Source organism: Macrotis lagotis, chromosome X (genome assembly GCF_037893015.1).
Source record: "Macrotis lagotis isolate mMagLag1 chromosome X, bilby.v1.9.chrom.fasta, whole genome shotgun sequence".
Lineage (NCBI taxonomy): Eukaryota > Metazoa > Chordata > Mammalia > Peramelemorphia > Peramelidae > Macrotis > Macrotis lagotis.
In genome coordinates this window covers 254575714-254586202 of record NC_133666.1, presented here as the reverse complement: position 1 = coordinate 254586202, position 10489 = coordinate 254575714, and positions in this window count along the sequence as shown.

Genomic DNA, 10489 nt, shown 5'->3' with positions numbered 1-10489 from the left:
AATTCCATGAATTTGCATATTCATTATTATTTTTAGTTACTGAATGAATAGTTTAGTACTTGGGATTTCCTTTTTTATCTATTTCATTTTTTTAATCCATCCATTTTCTTTTGCTCCATTGTTGCTGGTGTGTTTGAAAGAAAGGAAGATTTGATGACAATCTTTTAGAATGTCCAGTGAAGAGATTTCTAACACCTGTGAAGGGGTTAGAGACTAGAGGAATGTGAAAGCCCCCCCCCTCCACCCCCCCCCAGGATGAAGTAAGCCAGACCCTTTCTTTCATTAGCACCATCATTCATTCCCCCCCCTCCCCCACCAAGGTCATGGTCTCAAACTAGCTGTTTCTTTATTTCTTCCACTTGACATAACGAACTAATCACATAAAAGTATGACTTTTGCACATGTCTTAAAAGTTTTTTTTTTTTTAGGTTTTTGCAAGGCAAATGAGGTTAAGTGGCTTGTCCAAGGCCACACAGCGAGGCAATTATTAAGTGTCTGAGGCCGGATTTGAACTCAGGTACTCCTGACTCCAGAGCCAGTGCTCTATCCACTGTGCCACCTAGCTGCCTCATGTCTTAAAAGTTTTAAAAAAGTTGGAAGAAATTATTCTAAACTAAAATATGAAGAGTACCACAGATCCTATTTATTTGCACAATCTCTCATTTTATTTTTTTTTATTTTTGTGTCACAATAGGGTTAAATGACATGCCCAAGGTCATACAGCTAGTAAGTATCAAGTGTCTGAGGCTGGATTTTAACTTAGGTCTTCCTGACTCTAGAGCTAGTGCTTTCTCCATGGCACTGGCTAGATGCCCCTCAATCCCTCATTTTACCAGATGTTTTACCAATCAAATCAGGAGAAGAGATAATTAGGATAAATCTTCCTTAAAGTCTTGACAACAGAAGATATCAATAGTTAATCAATTAGCCTTTCATTTTTATAACTCTGCAATTGTTCTTCCCAAGTTTTTAGAGGAATTCAACCATCTTTACAGCCTTAACAGGATGAAAAGATTATGTGAGTACTATATTTTTTATTCAAAATTCAGAATTTGCAAGGAGAGAAAATGTATAACTGTACATCCTGATTGTGAGTTAAAAACTACATGGACTCCTTCCACAGACTTAGGTTGTTCTATACCATTGAAAGTTTGAATAGTCTTGCCATGATGAGACACTGTTTATACCTACCCAGAGCAGGAGAAGTATAAGACATTACCATCAGGGAAGGGAAGGGAATGTTGAGCATGGGGAAATCCAGCAAATGAATTGGAGTCCCTAGGAGCAAAGATTGAACAGTATGGATAAGGAGACAGTCTAAGGTGAATTGAGACTGGCCTCTCACAAAGCTTCTCATTATATTTGTTCAGTGGGGAAAATTTCCAGAAAAGAGAGAGAGGTTATAGTCAGGAAATCTCTGGCAGTAATGAGCTGTAGGGAAAGAGAGAAAAAGAAAGCTTTAGTTACTTTCCAAGAGCTAAGAAGCACCTCTGAGAGATCTAATCCTCACCATCTTCCAAATCATTTTTATGTGCCTGGAAATATGATTAGTTATTCAATGCAATGGATTTGTGAAGGTTTCACTTAGCTCTGTACCATGTGAATAGAATAAAACATTTTTATAAGGTAAATGTCATACAGAGACATGCTTATTTATAGTCCTAATTCAGTATAGACTGTTAAAAACAGATCTTATTTCAGTCAGCCAACAAGCATTTATTAAGTAGATTAACAAAGGAGAAACAAAGAAAGGTAAAAGACAGGACCTACTCTCAAGGAATCCGCAGTTCATGCAAACAAATATGTAATATGGTATGAAAATATCTAAAAAGTCCATCTCACAGGGTTGTTGTGAGATAATGTATATAAAGTGTGTGAAGCATTATATAAATGTCAGGATTCTATCTGGTGCCTATTTTAGAATAAAATGTCCTGAATATCTATATTATATTTCAGGATTATGTATATATGTATATATATAGCACATATCTAACATCATACATATCACATATCTAACATCATGTATGTATATGATGTTAGATATGTGATTTCATTGGCAAAGGGAATTTCCAGTGAGACAACTCCCTCTGTTAATACCAATTAGCACCTGCTTGACCACTTGACTAGTTAAAACTTTACAAAGTTACCTGAGACACTGAGATAATAAGTGATGGCACACTCAGTATATATTAGAGATGGGATCAGAACACTGGTTTTTCAGACTTTGAGTTCAGCTATCCATCCATGTAGAATTACAAATTTCTAACTTAAAACATTCCTTACCTGTAAAAGATTATCTTAACAAGAGACTTGCTTACTCCTCTACTCTGGGGTTAGTAAGATTTTCCTTCCTATTACTTATGCCATAAGAGACTCCCTGCCTGCCTGCTCATCTTCTCTCTGACTCATGGTTTCTATCCTTGCTTTCTCCAGTCCCCTCTTGGAAAAGGCAATATTTTAGTTTTCTTAGAATCAGATGGAGTGTAGATCAGCAGAAGCTGAGATGACAGAGAATATAGATTGATTCTTTGCTGCTTGTGCTCATTTTGGGCTAACAATTAATACCAAGAAAACTCAGGTGCTCCGTCAGCCAGCACCACATCATCCGTATGTGGAACCATTGATTACAGCAAATGGAGAAGTTTTGAGTACTGTGGACAAGTTCACTTACCTTGGCAGTGTCCTTTCTAATGAGGTTGACACATGCATTGCCAGAACCAGCTTTCGGAGGCTCCGAAAGAAAGTGTGGGAGAAAAGAGGTATTAGACTGACTACCAAACTGAAGGTCTACAGAGCTGTTGTGCTGATCTCATTGCTATATGCCTGTGAAACCTGGACAGTCTACCAGCATATCAGGAATTGCTTCCATTTAAATTGTCTTAGGAAGATTCTGAAGATCACCTGGCAGGAGAAGACATCAGACACTGAGGTCCTTTCTCAAGCTAAACTGCCTAGCAATCCAACATTACTACAGAGACTATGACTATGATGGGTTGGACATGCCAGATGTATGCTTGCCCAAAAAACTATTTTCTGGAGAACTCACACAGGGTAAGTGCTCATGAGGGATGGGGTCAGAAGAAGTGATACCAAGACACCCCTGAAGGTCTCATTTAAGAACTTTAGAATTGATTGTATAGCTTAGGAGACACTGGCACAGAACCACTCAGCATGGCATGCCCTCATCAGTAAAGGTGCTGCACTTTATGAGGAAGGCAGAATTGAAGCAAGTCAAAGGAAACATGACATCCATATGTTTAGAGTACCCACCCTGGGTGTTCATATGGACTATTTGTGCCCAATCTGTGGTAGAGCATTCTGAGCTTGTATTGATCTGATCAGCCACAGTTGGACAGGCTGTAATTTGTCCCAAACATCTTGATGTTTTGGTCTTCTTTGATTATGAAGGACATGAATCAACCAAGAGATTACTGGGAGCCTTGGAGAGAGCAGTTTCAATAGCTTGATGGTGAGAGAGTGAAGATTAAGTGAATGGTGAAGAGATGATGACCTTGGAGGTCCTTTCCACACTTAATAAGCTTCTACCTATTTTTATATACATATTCCCAAATGGATCCTTAGAATCTTGGAAGGAATCTTACAGGTCAACCTCACCTTCAATGAAGGAATCCAGTCTATAGCATCTGAAGTCTTTCAGTCTCTGCTTGAACACTTTAAAGGTTACTTCCTATTCCATTTGGGGCAACCCTTATAGTTCACAATTACTTATTTTTTAGAAGATCTTTACATTAAGAGCATGTTATCTCTCCTAAAACTTCTATTCATTGGTTCTAATTCTGCATTTTACCATTTTAAACATTATCTATTCAACATTACCATATTTAAACATCATTCTTCCACATGAGTACCTTTCAAATATTTGAAGACAAACATCTTTATACTATAGGTCTTTCTTTTCTAAAAGAAATATTCTTTGTTCTCAAAACCATTTCTTTTATGACAGTTTCTTTTTTTAAAAAAATCATTATTTTTTCAAATATTTGCAAAGATTAATTTTTCTGTAAGATTTTGAGTTCCACATTTTTCTCCCTCCTTCCTTTCCTTTTCCCTTCCCCTTGAGTAATCTGATATAGATATATATATATGTATATATATATATACATATATATGTGTGTGTATGTGTATATGTATGTATATGTGTGTTTGTGTGTGTGTACAAACAAAAATAAACATATTTCCCTATTAGTCATGTTGTGAAAGAAGAATCATAATAAAAGCGAAAAATAAACCAAAAACAAAAAGGAAAAATATAAAGCATAAAAAATTAAAAATATTATGCTTTGGTTTGCATTCAGACTCCATAGTTCCTTCTCTGGATGTGGATGGCATTTTCCATCACAAGAGTTTTAGAATTATATGACATGGTTGCTTGACTTGTCACCACCTTGACCATCTTTCTCTGAATCTTGTCTAGTTTTCCAACTCAATTCAATTTAATTGTTTCAGTTATATCTGACTCTTTGTAACTTCTTTTGAGGTTTTCTTGGCAAAAATCCTGGTGTAGTTTGCCATGTCCTTCTCCATATCATTTTTAGATGAGGAAACTGAGGCAAACAGGGTTAATGACTTGTCCAGGGTCACATAGCTATTAAGTGTCTGAAGCTGCATTTGAATTTAGATCTTCCTGACTCCAGACTGGGTCCTCTATTCACTGAATCACCTAGTGTCTCTTTTTATCTTTGTCTTTACATATTATATTATTATATCATATTATACCATCCCATCCCATCCCATCCCATACTATATACTATAGTGTATATATATATACTATACACTATAATTATCTTACAGTACATTACATTGAATTGTATTCTATTGTATCATATCATACCATACCATACCATACCATACCATACCATACCATACCATACCATATCATATTACATTTAAAATGTATATTTTTATTAATGTATATTAACAAAATATATAACTTTAAATTAGCTTTAAACTGGGCATCTAGTTGATTCAGTGGATAGAGTGATGGCCTGCAGTCAGGAAGACCAGAGTTCAAATCCAGCCAAAGATGCTTGCTAGCTGTGAGACCCTAGACAAGCTACTTAACCCTACTTAACCTCAGTTTCTTTATCTAAAAAATGAACTAGAGAAGGAAATAGCAAACCACTCCAGAACCTTTGCCAAGAAAAACCTCAAAAGGGGGTCACAAAGACAGGATGAGCATAAAGGTAAATAAACTCAAAAGAATGAATTTTGAAGACAGACACAAACACTCTTTTAAGAAGGACAAGGTAGGGGAAAGAAAAGTAATGAATGAAGAATTGTCAGTATTGTATGCTGCCTCTCTGAGTGAGCTGAACAAAGCTAGCATCTAGACAAACAGCCATAATCCAAGTCAGTGCCCTCATCACTGCATCTTTGTTCAGGCTTGCTTGGTTGTTGCTCTCCAAAGCTTCTGCTCCCCTTCTTTCAAACTTTGTTGCCCCCTGGGACAACCTCATCCCCTCCTCTGTAACTTCTCTCATGTACTCCTCTTGGTTCAGACGTGTGCTCTCTTCTCTGTGGTTTGTGCTCTTCTCTTCCTCAGAATGAGGGGCTAGTTTGTCTGTCAAAGTCTGGCCCCAGTTAATCAAAGGTTAGAGCAAATTCTCTGGTGGTAAAGGAGGGGAGAAATGCTGGTTGGGATTTTTGCCTGAACCATCAAGTGTTCCTTTCCAGTAGTCTTTATTGCTAAGCAGCTCCAAAGGATTCTACAGAGCTTCTCCAGAATAAGAAATTTTGTAGTCCTTTGAAAAATTATCAGCATTATACTTGACACCTGCAATTACACATTGAAGCATCAAAATAAGCATCAGCCCTTAACATAATATGGGTGATTAACCCAGCTTCCCGGGTAATCAACTCAAAGTGCCATTCACTGAAAACATACATCAACAAATACAATAGCTATAGCAGAATTGAGAGCCTCATTTATCAGATTGTTTCAGTGACTTCAGGTCTAAATAACATACAGGACAGACATTACATGTATGTGTCATGGTATTACATATAGGTTCATAGACTGCAAGCAAATGTATAGAACTACAAAGTAAGCCAAAGCAAGTATATATATATAATTATATATTCAATAACCCATTGATATATATATATACTTAAAGTGTATTCATGTTTGCACATACAGTTTTATAAACATAATTAGCATTACAGACACAGTAGCATATATATATATATATATATAACAGAACTATGGATTGCTAGTTTGCCAAGAAACCCAAATCCCTACATAAGCCACTAACAATTACAAAATCAAGAAAGAGGAAATGAGGTTAAAATGAAACATAAGAAATTTAGGTTTGATGATGATGATGATGATGATGATGATTATAACTGTTGGCACAGCACTTAGTCTTAAATTCATAAAGATACAGTTTCAAGTGCCACTTCCAATACATACTGGCTCTGTGATTTTGGACAAGTTACTTAATCTCTAAATGCCTCTAGTCAGTTCTTGAAGACAGTAGAAGTAATAAATGATAATGGTAGTAGTAATTGTACTAATACTGACAGTAGTAATAATAGTAGTACTAGTAGTAGTAGTAATGGTTATTAGTAGAAATACTAGTATTAGTAGTAGTGGTGGTAGTAATAATAGTAGTAGCAGTAGTAGTAGTAGTAGCAGTAGTAGTCATAGTAATAGCATTAGCTAACATTTACATAGTGCCTAGTGCTAATTTACCTAGTGTCCCAGGCTTTGCTCTAAGTCTTTAATAATATTCTGTCATCTTATCTTCAGAACAAATCTTTGGGGGAAGTATTATTGTCATCTCAGTGGCTGTTTTGATGGTTTCCACACTAGTATTTCCTTCACAATGATGAAGTCATAATTATAGATTAAAAAATAATAACTGAGGGGCAGCTAGATAGCATAGTGGATAGAGCACCAGGTCTGGAGTCAGGGGGACCTGAGTTCAAATCTGGCCTCAGACACTTAATAATTACTTAGTTTGTATTACCTTGGGCAAGTCACTTAACCCCATTGCCTTAGATAAATTAAGAATAAAGAAATAACACCTGGCATTTACAAAGTGTTTTAAGATTTGCAGAGCACCTTATATGTATTATTTCATTTAATCACAGCAAACCTATGAATTAGGTACTTTTATTATCCCAATATACATACTAGGAACTTGAAGCTAAGAGGGATTAAATGTCTTGCCCAAGGTTAAATAGCTAATAATGTTCTAAAACCAAAACTATATTTGGACTTCCTGACTCCAGTTCCAGTGTCAATGGAGCTGACTGATGATATCAGTGACATCAGTCATGGTCATCATTTATCAAAGAAGCTGCAGATTCTTACCTTTGTTGTTTATTTAATTATTTAAATTGTGGCCAATTCTTCATGACCATGGGATTTTCTTGGAAAAGAGATTGAAGTGTTTTGCCATTTCCTTCTCTTATATTATAGTTGAGGAAGCTGAGGCAAACAGGGTTAAGTGACTTGCCCAGGGTCACACAGCTAGATTATTACCTGGAAGTCTTTAAAAGCTAGTCTCTCTCTAGGATGGCTCAGGTGTAGAGGGGTAGTTTAGCTGACTTCACTAAGTCCCTTCTCACTCCCTGTTCTGCTCTTGTGACTTTTATCAAACTTCCAAGGAAGGACAGATCTTGAGTGTCTCTTATTTTCACCTACTATCAAAGTTTTAAGACCTCCTGATAGAGATTTTGTTTGACTCAAACTGATTTTCAGAAATTTGTACAGAGGGACCCTAGGACTGACCTCTGTAATGAAAGGTTCTTTTCCTTGACAGCCATGTCAGGTTATCATCAGCTTGTGTCTCATTTGATGTGCAGCTTCTGATGAAAACAGAGCGGTCTGGGTCACAGTGTTATTAATACCTATGCTTGGAACTGCCAACCATCTACAAGGGAAACAAAATGATATGCCCTTCACTTGTACTCAGAGGACAATGAAAGCCAAGGTGGGGTTTGGTTTGAAGCCAGTATTGTCAATACTGAAAAACTAATTAGAGCTGAGGTAGATAAAAGAGTAGCTGTTGATCTTCCTTTGATAGATTAAAGCTGTTCTCCTTGCACAATGAACTGCTTTTGTGGTTATCCCTGTTTAGAGCAGTCAGATTTTATGTGGCATTTGGCGGCACCCCAGTTCATTAATAGCCACAATTTGTGAACTATTTATTTAAGAATGGTTCCCTGTCAGGAGACTAAAAAAGATATACATTGATGGTTTAGGTTTGCAGGCCTAATTTTACATAGACTCCTAGATCAGAGGACAATAGATTTAGGACTGGAAGGAACTTTAGAGGCCACCAGATCCACACCTCTTATGTGGAAGATTAAACTGAGATACACAGAGGTTAAACGACTCATCCAGAGTCACACAGCTATTAAAGGTCTGGGAAAACACTTGACAAAACTCTGAGGGTCCTCATTCCTTTGCACTGAGTCCTGAGAGGATAGCTGTATCTCTGTAGGGACTTTAGCTATATTTCTAATGTTATTGGTTTCCCCCCTCCCAAATTTCAACCACCAATTAATATATTCCTTTTAATTAATTAATATATTCCTTTTACCATTCATTGTTCCTGTAAATAGTGTTTTCATATCATTTAATCAGTTAAGATCAATTAGATTTTATAAAGAAATATTTGCTGAAAAGATATAGCAAGAAGAGACGCACAAACACACCTCTAAACCAAGGGGAACATTCTCCCCTGTGCCATCTTGAGCTCTAAAGACAATAGGATTAAACTTTAATTAATGCTACAAAGCAGTTCTCCCTTGAGTCCCTTCCTTGCTACAGACTACTTGGTTGAGTCAAGCAGGTGACTCCTCTCAAGGCTGCAAAGGAGGATTGAGATCTGGTTTGGAGCCTGGGTCCTGGACCTTTGGCAGTGTGCCCTTCAGAACATTTGAAGTTTACAAGGTTGCAGTCATCTCCATTATTACCTTCATCTAAAAGCAGGACAGAGATAGAAAAAAGAGATTTGCTCTGCTCTTGAGGCTTCCTGACCCCTTGGTGAGTGAAGGGACAAGACCTGTCCCCCAGTTAGAGGCCACAGCAGCTCATCTTCCTCACTAGAGTTCACTTTGGCCTATTAGTGCCTGTCTTTGTGCATGCTTAGTTATGGCTTATGTTTGTAATCAATATGACTGTGTTTATGAATAAACAGCTACAGAATACCTACCTACAGGTGCTAGAAGTGGGGAGCTGGGACTCACCATTCCAAGTTATTGCACACTTTCAGACACCCCCAGTTTCCACATAGGGGATTGCACCACTTAGAGTATGCTATGCATGTTCCTAAGGACTTGGGCTTTCATTGGTTAGCTGTGCCTCCCCTGACCCCCATTATAGAGATATTAGGAAGTGCTATATGAAGCTCAAGCTTCTGGGGGGAAGGGGAAAATTCCTCTTCCAGAGGACTGCCTAGAGGACATAATATTTTTATGTCATTTTTCAGTCATGATCCCATTTGGGGTTTTCATGGCAAAGAAATGGGGGAGGTTTGCTATTTCCTTCTCCAGCTCCTTTTACTGAAGAGGAAATTGAGGCAAACAGGGTAAAGTGATTCCCCCTAGAAGGAAGTTATCAGGTGCTGAAGCAAGACTCTAGTATTTTTTTTTTTATTTCTGAGACTGTTGCTCTTTCCACTATACTAGAAAGTGAGGTTGGACTAACTGGCTTCTAATGTTCATACAGCAGTAAGTGTCTGAGGCTAGATTTTATGAGTCTTCCTTACTCTAGGCCTAGCTTTCTATCCACAACTCTACTTAGCTTCCCTGGAATATTTTAGCTGGGCTTTAAAGGGTGGTTGGAATTTCATATGTAGTCAGAAGTCTATATCTGTATAAAGCTAGAGAAGGAATTTCAAACACAAGGAACTATGAGCAAAGGTTTGTATGTGGAAAAGAAAATCACAAATCTGACTTGTTACCACCCCTTTCAATAATTGTCACTAGCTCCCCATTACCTCAAGGGTCAAATATAAGCTCCTCTATTTTACATGTAAACCCTTCACAACTTGGCTCCAATCTAAATTTCTAGCCTTATTATACATTACTACCTTTCCCCCAATTTAATCAATCCAAACCGGCCTTCTTGCTACTCTTCACAAACAACATTCCATCACCTTGTTGCAAAAGCTTTATTTTGATGCCTTTAAAGCCCTCCTTCCTCACCTCTGACTCTTAAAATTTCTACTTTATTTCAAAGCTCAGCACAAGTGTCACCTCCTACATAGTAAGACTATCTTGATGCCATTAACTACTTGTGCCTTTTCTGCAAAATTTCCTTCTACTTTTCTCATATATACATGTGTGTGGCTTTGTGCTGGTAAATCTCCAAATAGCTTTTTTTGACCAGATGTACTTTTGGTTTAATCTACATTACCAACATTTTCTCCATCACTTTCTTAAGTCTAGACAGCCAATAAAGCAATAAACTAATCCCTGATTTGTAGTATTTGCTGATTTCTGAGTTTTAAATGCA